Source organism: Petaurus breviceps, unplaced genomic scaffold, assembly GCF_028583685.1.
Source record: "Petaurus breviceps papuanus isolate PSGF00001 unplaced genomic scaffold, PetGlider_PUasm1.0 428, whole genome shotgun sequence".
In the NCBI taxonomy this organism is placed as follows: domain Eukaryota; kingdom Metazoa; phylum Chordata; class Mammalia; order Diprotodontia; family Petauridae; genus Petaurus; species Petaurus breviceps.
The window spans coordinates 1,545,786-1,556,399 of NW_027186331.1; the positions used below are offsets into that span (position 1 = coordinate 1,545,786).

At 46.0% G+C, this 10,614-nt stretch overlaps 1 long non-coding RNA gene across 1 annotated transcript; it reads right to left on the minus strand.

Annotated features, from left to right (window-relative positions):
- Positions 1 to 932: 932 nt before the first annotated feature.
- Positions 933 to 3,022, minus strand: LOC138171331 (uncharacterized). The gene is made up of 2 exons (XR_011170858.1): positions 2,803 to 3,022; positions 933 to 1,243 (listed from the first exon to the last, which is right to left on the minus strand). It is a non-coding gene; the product is annotated as an uncharacterized lncRNA (long non-coding RNA).
- Positions 3,023 to 10,614: the final 7,592 nt, after the last annotated feature.

Here is a 10,614-nt window from a genome sequence, read left to right on the forward strand (position 1 = left end):
TCTCTCTCTCTCTCTCTCTCTCTCTCTCTCTCTCTCTCTCTCTCTCATAGTTCTTTCTCTGGATATTGTTAGCTTTTCCCATAATGAGTCCTTTGGAATTGCCTTGGATCATTGTATTTCTAAGAAGTGTTAGGTCTATCAAAGTTGATTATTGTACAATGTTGCTATTACTGTGTACATTGTCCTCCTGGTTCTGTCAATTTCACTTGGTATCAGTTCATATAAGTTTTTCCATGTTTTTCCAAAATCTGCCTGCTCATCATTTCTTATCACACAATAGTATTCCGTTGCATTCATATATCACAATTTGTTCAGCCATTCCTCAATTGATGGACATCACACTGCACATCTCTTTTTTTTTTTTTTAAAGCAATCGGGGTTAAGTAACTTGCTCAAGGTTACACAGCCAGTTATTTCTGGGTGTGGTGCTGAGTATCTGAGCCCGGATTTGATCTCCAGGTCATCCCGACACTGGAGCCGGTGCTCTTACTCGCTGAGCCACCTGGCTGCCCCTAAGCAATCGGGGTTAAGTAACTTGCTCCAGGTTACACAGTCAGGTGTTTCTGGGCGTGGTGCTGAGTGTCTGAGCCCGGGATTTGATCTCCAAGTCATCCCAACACTGGAGCCGGTGCTCTTACTCGCTGTGCTACCTGACCACCCCTGGGCATCTCTTAATGCAGTCTAAAATTGAACCCACTTTTTACTCCCATACCATTCTGTGAAGTTCTAGTGACTTTGTGGTCCACCCCAACCTTCAGATCTTTTTAAGCTGAATCAATATCTCACCCGTCCTCCCCATCTTGTACTTGTGAGGCAGCTGGTACAAAACAGAGTGAGCTTTGGCTTCAGTCCCCTTTCTCTTTTCCACCTTCTTCCACTGATATCAAACATACTTCCCCCTTGCCCCAAGTTTATTTGTAAGGGAAAATATACTTTAACAATTAATTTTATTTTGAACTTAACATACACCAAAAGAGAATTCCTTTATAAAAAAAATAGAACATCAAGAGAGGAATGCATATGAAACTTCAGATTTCATATGCAATGTTCATATTCAAGTTCTCTTCCATGCTGCTTGCTTTTAAAAATATCCAGAATGAATTCCATTTTCAGAATTGCCCTGCTTCTGTACTTTCTTCTGTCCATTTCTGTGCATTCTTTCAAATGTCCTCTCTTTGTTGTCAGAACTATTGCTTACCCGTCCCCATCCTTCTCTCCAAGAAAAAACTGAGAAAGAATATCCCTGTAATAAATAAAAATAGACAAGAAAATTGAATACACATAGGGGCCATGTCATGTGTATCATGTATGTCATGTATAACATATAACATAAAATGTATCTCATGGATGTCTCTTTCTGCACCTAGCACCTAATCCCCTCTCTGACAGGAGATGGGTAACACACCTCATCATGGATTTTCTGGAGATATGCTTGGACATTGAATTGGCCAGAATTCTTAGGTCTTTCAAAGTTGTTTTCCTTTAGAATGTTGTTGTCTTTGTCCAGATTGTCCTGGTTCTACTCACCTCACTTTGCATCAGTTCACATTACTTAAGATTCTCTGATCACTTCCTAATGTTACTTCATAACATCTCTCTACCACAATTTATTCAGCCATTCCCAGGTAATGGGCACCCCCCAAATCCAAGTTCTTGGCTTTTTGTCTTTTCCTTTTAATCCTCCCTTCACAAACAGGGAGTTCGTTTTGCTTTCTGCCAATCTCCCTCCCATGTTATCTTCCCTCTCAATGCCCTGCTCCACACATCCAGGCTTCCTGTCGAGTTTGATGAATATCTACTCCAAATTGTGTATGTAGATATATGTGTGTTCAACCCTCTTGTGTACTTTGAAAAAGATTAGAGATTGGTCCCCATGGCATTACAGATAATGTGAGGGCATCAGAGCCATCTCCCCAGACTCTAGGGAGATTCCAAGCTTACCCAGAGGCTATCCAATGAGCTCCACACATGCTGTGATTGCTATTTCCCAGGCAGACCCCAATAATGGGGGTAACCTTTGTCTCTTTCCTGACCCAGGTGTGCATCCAAAGGAGAGACATTTCTCTTTGATGTAGGATCCCAGCCAGACAGAACTGTCAGTGTTGTATTTGGAAAGGCTTCTTGGAGTGGCCACTGAGCCAGTGTAGACCATCCCCACCAATTCACCACCTAGTGAGTGTGGATCACCCCCACAATTCACCACCTAGTCAGTGTAGACCACCCCCACAATTCACCACCTAGTCAGTGTAGACTACCCCCACCAATTCACTGAAGGTTAAAAGACCATGTGCTTATCCTTGTCCGGACTTTTTTTTTTAACCTCTTCTTCGATCTCCCCCATATGGGGGAAACGCTCCTTGCCTCAGCTGGAGCCATGGCACTGCGCCTGACTGGGGAAGGCCTGTGCTTTTCTCCCGGCATCACCTCACACATTTTTTGTATTTTAGAAAACACGAATGGAGCCTTTGATCCAATTCCCTTTCCTGCTTGTTGTGAGCTACTTCAAACCAGATGGGCTCAAGAGATAAAACTTGGAAGATTCAATGTCTCTATTTAGCTGGATGCCAAGTCTGCATACCATCAAACTCTGCAAACAGGGTCGTACAATAGGTGTTATGTTAAAAGCAGGCTACTGGGGATAGGTGAAGCTTTAATAGCAGTAATTAAATTATCTTTTTAATTATAATAAGGAGGCATGCCATGTTTACATCCTTTAGCTATCAACTTTTAAATTATTATGTAAAGGTAACCCATTAATCCCATCTCTCTCGAGTGGATATCACCACACAGGGTCTTTCTCACCCATTAACGTTCCAAGATCGCCAACTCTTTTCATCCTAGAAGCATAACTGGAGTTGATCGGTCTTGATAATGATACTTGCAGGATGTCTCCTTATCGACCAACACTTCTTCACCTCCTTAGGTCGCCGCACCCACTGGCCTTCAGCATTCCTTGTTGACTTTCCACCTTCACCAGCATTATTCCCAACCTCGTCCCTGCTCTGGCTTCTTCCTGCCTTCTCAGTCTTCTTCACTCCCCTGGGCGGATTATGCTACCATGCTTCCCCTCTGTGGCTTTTCCCTTACATCATTATTGGCTTGATTTAAGCCTAGGCTTTCAAATCCTCCTAACTCATCTTTGAGATCAGCAAAGAATGGGAGAAGGAACAGTGAGTTTGATGTCCAAAGGCCTGGAAGCAAATTTTAAGTCTTCTGCCTTGTCTGCCTGTCACTCACCTAGCCTCAGGAAATTCACTGTTGTCTTTCTAATGAGAAGCCCAGACTCAATGATTTCTAAGGGTCCTTCTAACTAAAATCTTATGATCTTTGGGCCTCCGTATGCTCATCTATAAAAAGGAGGGAATCATTGGATGCCCACCAGAGAAACCCTGATTGTAGTTAGGATATGAAGAGTCCCAATGCCTTTCTTCCCTCTGCTTGGAAATCCTATCTTTAAGTCTTGTTTTTTTCCCCCCCAGGAAACCTCTGATAATTCTCTTAATCAGCCATTAACAACATCACAAATTATTTCATAAGGTATTTATTTGTTAGCTTGAAGAGAGGCCTGGGGAAAGAAGACAGAGAATTAAGAAGTTTTGAGGAGGGAGTATATATATAGGGCATTATTTGGAGACAGCAAGACTGGAGGAAGCCCAGGAAGTTAGGTAGTGACATGAAGGTTTGGAGTCCTTGGTGGGGGATGGATACTGGACAAGGAGCTGGTAACACCCAACACAAGGGTGGGGAACCTGAGGCCTTGAGGCCACATGTGGCCCTCTAGGTCCTCAAGTGAGGCCTTTGGACTGAATAGAAAACTTCACTTGTGTGGATTCGAAGGGCTGAACTTGAGGACCTAGAGGGTCACATGTGGTCTCAAGGTTGCAAATTCCCCACCCTTGGCTCGGTGCCTTCAAAGATACATGGGGGAATAATCATATCTGTGAGCCCCTGTGACTGGGGCTGTCTCTCACTAGGATGGCCATTGGGTCAGGAAGCCTAGTGGAGAGATCAGGGTGTGATAACTAAGAGAGAAAGGAACCCCTGTGCTATTCCTGCTAAGAAAAAATGGATGAATGAAGGAATAAGTGGATGGAAAACATTTATTAAGCACCTGCTATCTATGGGGCTCTTCTCAGGGGAGTTGGGGGTGCCACTTCTTCACAGGCAAGGAAGTTGGCTTGACCTTTTTGACTTTTGAGATATTTTGGACCCCAAGACACAAGGCAGAGTTCAGAGAACTTTACGAACCATTCAGTCTCATTTTATAGATGAGGAAACCAAGTCCCAGAGAAGCCAGGGACTTACCTGAGTTCCCATGACTGGTTGGTGATAGAACCAGGTCTCCTCACTTCTAGCCCAACAATGCTTCCATTCATTACACTCCCATTCTTCAGACTTTGCTTGTACCCCACTGGTTGCCCTTCTGGATAGAACATTGCCACAGGGGAACCTCTACCTCCACTCCACTTTTAAGGCTTTTTAGAGACACGAGTAAGCTCAGGACTGGGGAGACATTGTTAGAGTCTCTCCCTCTGGGCCTCCCAGAACCCTTTTCAGCCCCCTTCTTCCAATTTGAATTTGGGACATTGATGAGAGCCTACAGTTGGGATGAGAACCTACAGCTCTCCCTGTAGCAGAAGGGAGTTGAGACTGTCCAGGTAAGATGTCGGGGGGGGGGGGAGGCAGCCACTTGTTCAGGTTCATGGAGTAGTGAGTGTGCCAGCTTTGGGCGTGGTATCACTGTGCCAATGGGAAGCAGGGCCCTTTCACTGTGCTTATGAATAAGGGACTCAGGAATTTCAAGGGAAATGACTTCCTTGTTGCTTCCCCAGATTTTTTTTTAGCTAACAAACATGAGGCCTGGGGTGGGTCAAGGTGAAAAGCCACCTGCCTGCCTTCCCTCCCATTCCCCAGACCTTTTTAATATAGCTGTGGAAATTCCGAGCCGAGTAAATATAGCTGTCCGGGAAGAGCTAAACAAGGAAATGGCTACTTCCATCTAAATAATAGTGCTGCCCTGATAACAATGTGCCAGGTCTTAGGGGACTCAGGGGAAACAAGCAGTTTCAGTAACATGCTGCTGACAAACCTTGCCCAACACGCCTTCATTGTGGCTCCCCTGGCCAGGGAAGAAGCCTAGCTAGGGCAGATGGAATGTCTTGGGAGAGGCGAAGGGCGGACAGAGAGCCTGCCCTTTCAGGGGCTCATGTCGGGCAAACAGTCCTATTCCGAGTCTCTGGTATCCCTTTCCTGAAAATACCTACCAGCCTGTGCCACTCAATGGGCGTTTATTACTGGCTCGTTGGCTTTTCATGCCTATGCAGCTGAGTCCTCTTCCAGACTGTCAGCTCAGTGAAGCCGGTGCCAGGGCTGGTTCACCTTTACAGACTCCTCAGGGTCTGACGATGTCCTGACCTGGACAATAGCAGCACCTCGTTATGCAGCCCTGGTCAGGACAGTGTGAGCCAGGGACATGAGGAGGATGGAATGAAATGGAGAAGGGATTATCCGTAAGGAGGCCAGATTGCTGATTGTGTACAGAGGGCATTCTCTTGGGGATTGAGGCAGGAGTAGAGAAGGGTAGAGATCCAGAGAAGTCACTTGTTTGTTCATGGGACCCTCAAATCCCAAAGCCAGAAGTCACAGGAGGGAATCTATTAATCGCCTCATTCAATCCTCTGATTTTACAGCTGAGGAAATTGAACTGTCTCCATATATTTAGAGCCAGAAGGGCCCTTGAGGGTTCTCTAGCCCAACTCCTCTACTTCACAGATGAGGAGATTTGTCATGGAGAGGAAATGACTGTCACCCAAGTTACCGAGGTAGGAAGGCAGAGTCACTGCCATCTCCCCTTCTCTCAGGTGAGCGGAGACTGTCAGAGCTGGCAGAGATGCCTGTTCTTACTGTTTTGGCTCCCCTTGTGACCTTGAGCAGGTCCCTTCCCCTCTAGGGGTCAAGGAGTTGGGCTAGAGGTGGTTAAGGGCCTTCTGTTTCTTAGCACATGAAATGCTGCCCTTTGAGCAATACTCCAGAGCAGAGGTGTGGCTGGGACCAGAGTAAAATGGAATGGAAAAATAGTTAACAAAATAAAGAAGATAAGGTTATAAAACATAGATGAGGTTATATTTTAAAACTGAAGTCAATGTGCATCCCACAAAGATCTTTTTGTCCGGCTCGGTGGCTGTTTCCGGGGGGTTTGACCCTGCTGCTCTAGAGACCAGAACAATGGGGCATTATACAGAGTCCTTGGGTAAGTAGGCAGAGCTAGGATTTGAACCTAGGTTCTCTGCTTCAAAATTCCCTTCTCTTCCCACCACCCTGTGGTTATGTAACGGTTCAGCTCCTCATAAATATGAATCCTCTCTGTAGAATCCTGAACACGTCTACCCTCCCTCTGAAGATCTCTCATGCTTCACAGCTTCTGATGACATGAAAGTCCCAACCTCTAGCATCCATTCCACCAAGAGCCCTCCTCGATATTAGGACACTTGCCTTAGATTAAGCCAAAATGGGTCTTCCTGCGACTGCCCTTCCCTCCACTGGGCTTAGCTCCACCCCTTGGGACCAAGTACAATCTCACAAGTGGAATCAGGTGTTCACCAGGGATGTCAGTTCTCTAGTTGGTGAATTATCTACCCTCCCTCTTTCCTGACTTGGTCCCCTTCAAGTTTCTTTATAATTGATGAAACCCTTCCCTCAAAGAGGGCTCAAGAGGGGGAGGGAGAAGGGGCAGGATGTCAAGTCCAGCAATCTGTAAAATGACAGAGTTGGTCCAACCTGACCTTGGGCTGTTCAGATAAGGTCCTCTTCTCTGTCTGGGTAGGTATTTCCACTCTATAGAAACTGTATGCTTTTCCATTGAGTGGGACAGGGTTTTTAAATCACTGATACAGAAACAGATGGTTGACCATTTCTGGGCATACTTGGTGGAGAGGGCATTTGTCAACAGTGTTGACAATGAGGGGATCAGGTTACTACCTGATGGAGTGGTCCTTTTGTTTAAGGTTGAGTAGCTGTTTTCATTTTTAAAGTGGTCAGATGGTAGATGGACCCAGGTTGGTTTTCCAATCAAATGGCATTATTTGAATGTCTTATTGTGGCATGGTGGTCAACACAATGGTGATGAGAACCTGGGTCACCTCCATCTTGAATCAGTACAGTACAGCAGCTTGCCTTGCTGGTGGGAACGACAGACACATTCTCATCATCATTACCAAGTTATACTCCCAGACTACCTCTGGCCCTCACAGGTCTGTAGCATGTAGGGCAGTTATAGTGTTCCACATTAACACTCACATTCTCCCCAGCAGGAACTGGATGTTGGACCAAGGGCACTACATGGATGTGGAGAGGCAACTTGGCATAGCAGAGAGAGTGCTGGACCTGGAATCAACTAATAAACAGTTATTAAGCACCCCTGATGTTCCAGGCTCCCCTTCCCTTCCTTCCTTCCCTTTCTTTTCCTTCCTTCCTTCCTTCCTTCCTTCCTTCCTTCCTTCCTTCCTTCCTTCCTTCCTTTTTTTCTTACAAAATAATATAATCTCTGTCCTTCATAAACTTCAGCCTCCATACATCAATTATTTTTTCAAAATGAATCCTAATAGGGAAATGTGAAACAAGGGAACATGGGGTTGATTTTTCGGCCTTCCCAGTCAGTCCCAGGCTTGTTCCTTGACATGGTGTTGTGTGTAAATATGAGCTTTGTAGAAATAGTTGAGCAGGTATTTCCTGGAATCCATAACTCCAACGTTTCAAGTCTGCAGGCAGAATTCTTCTAATGGGCTCCTCTGTGAAGTAAGCCTCTAAAACAGGACTTTCAAACACTGAAAGAAACAGAGATTTGAAGGGAGAAAGCTCTAAATGCTTAATCAGTAGCAATGACTTGTAATCTCATTTCACCGCTGGCTGTAGCATGACAGCGGGCAAATCATTTAATCTCTCTGTACCTCAATATCACTTGTAAACTGAGGATCCCGCCTATTCCTGAATGACGCCTGAGGCCAGGGCGAGAAGGAGTAAGTTAAGCCTGGTGTGGCCCTATTAGTTCTGTGAGGGAAAGAATCCAAGATGACTTTGTTGCTATTGCTGTTACTTTATGAAAGGGCCTTAGAAGAAAACCATCCTGTATTGTACTGTAACCCCATGGGTTTGCACAGGCTTTCTCCAATGCTTAGAACACTCCTTCTTCACCTTGGTTTAGGAGAATCCCTCATTTCCTTCTAGGTCACTTCCTACAGGAAAGCTGATCTGATTCCCCCTCCAATTATTACTGCCCTCTTCCCAGAAATTGGGCAGCTAGGTGGTGTAGATAGATAGAGTGCCAGGCCTGGAGTCAGGAGGGTCTGAGTTCAAATCCAGCCTCAGATAGTTAGTAGCTTGTGTGACTCTGGGCAAGTCACTTTACTTGGCTTGCCTCAGGTTCCTCTTCTGTAAAAATAAGCTGGAGAAGAAATGGCAAATCATTCCAGTATCTTTGCCAAGAAAACTCCAGGTGGGGTCAAAAGAGTTGGACATGACTGAAAAATGACTGAACAAGCCCAAGGAATCAATTTGTATATATTGTGTATTGAGCTTTCTGCATACGTGGTGTTTCCCCACAAAGAGACAGTTTTTGCTTGTTTCTTTGTATATCTTCACACACTGGCTGGGAAAGTCACAAACTCTCAGTGACTTAGGCAATTTTCTTATGACTAAACATTGTTGAGAGTGGTCAGTTTGCATTGATAGACGGAGGTCCTCACTAGGAACGGCACCGATGGAAACAAGTCCCACTCTAGCCTTATTCTTGGCTCTGTCCAATGCCTGGTGCCCAATAAACGCTCGTGGAATGAACGAAAAACTCAGTGATTCTATAATAATATGGTGTCTCTAGAATGCCATGGAGTTTGACTAGCTGTGGAAACAGAAAACAAGTAACTGCACACAGCAACATGAAATTAGTGGGATGTTCTCTGTCATTCAGATAGTAAACATAACTTTAAGCACCTGTTATGTGCCATGCCCTCTGCTGACCTGACATGACTTGGGAGACAGGTTTTTGAGAGTTATTGTGGCTGACAAAGTCATCATTTGATGGCCAGCCTAGTAAGAAGACTCCCCAGATTTGGCAGGGCCCAACCTGGGACAGTGGACCCTCCATTCTCTTGCCCTCTCCAGTGTGGGCAGAGCTGATGCCCCCCTGACAGATTCTGAGAATCTAGCACAGCTTCTCCCCTGATGAAGTCCTGAAGAAGGATGTTAGGGAGAGATACCTAGATGGAGATTCATGGGCCCAGTGCTTGTCTGAAGAGTTTACTATCCAATGGGGGCCAAGACACCTATTGATAGACATGACAGGAAATAGCAGGGCCAGAGCAGAGATCTAATTCACAGCACAGTCATCCCTTCCATATCAATGCAGTTAGGGGAAAGGCACCCCCATGATCCAGAAAATCCATGTAACATTTCTTGGCCCTCCCTTCCTATGGGAAAAGTCTGGATCTTTTTCTTTTATGGAGTATTTACAGTACCTTATTGTAAAATTTAGGTATATTCATAATTTTAAAAGATAAAATATTATTATATAATACTTTACATATATTTTATGTATTTCTGAGTTTCTAAACTTTTTTGGGTCATCTGCTGCTTCCACAAAGCTCCCCCAAATTCCTATTTCATTTCTTATGCCAAAGCAGCCATATATCAAAACCTTGATGGGGAAAGTGGAAGGGATCACCCTCTTATAGTAAAAGGGGAGGGGAGAGAAGACCCGTCCAACTCTGGGAGCTCTTTTTCTTCAGGGCACGTGGGAGACGGGTCAAGGAAAATTTCACGGAGCCGGTGGACACGAGGTCTTGAAGAAAGAAGATTTTAACAGGGAGAAACGTGGGGTGAGAGGACCTTCCAACCTGCATATACAGGAATCGGGGCTCGAAGGACCAGACTGAGGAAGGGCTCAGCGTCTGGTTTGGCCGGAATGTCCCAGAGCCGCCCTCCTCCCCCACATCCATTAGCTGCAATTATCCCAAGTGGTCTGTCCCGCCCTCCCTTCCTGTGCCCGGCTGACCATGAAGGCCAGGAGGAGAAGCCTCGGATTAAAGGATTCATTTACAGGCAGGAGCCTCGGGTCAAAGATCAGCAGCAATCCAGGAGAGCTCAATATTCCATGTAATTGGTGCAGGTAGAAAGCTCCGGTTTAGGGCTGGACCTGCTGCCTGGGGCGCTCCCCCTCCCGACGAGCTCCGGCTGGGGCCATCAGCACCTGCGCTCTGGGATCCTCGGGGCGATGCACGCACAACTAGCGCCCGTTCCTGTGCCCTGCACAGGGGGCATGCAAGCCCCCCTCCTCCCATCGCTTCTCTCCAAACCCTCTCCTGCCTCCCGAGGCCGGCTGACGATCCATCTCCAGCCACAGGAGACCCTGGTCTGGGCCAGGCGCTGAGTTAGGGGTGAGGGGAGACATCAGGGATGTCTCCGGGAAGAGCTCAGAATCCAGCGGAGGGGATGGCCCGGGAACATACTGTTATGGTACCAAATGAAACAGAACAGGGGAGTGGACTGTCCTACTCCAAAGAGCCCTGGATTCAAATCAGTCAGCAACAAGCATCTATTAAATTCTTACTGTATACCAGCACT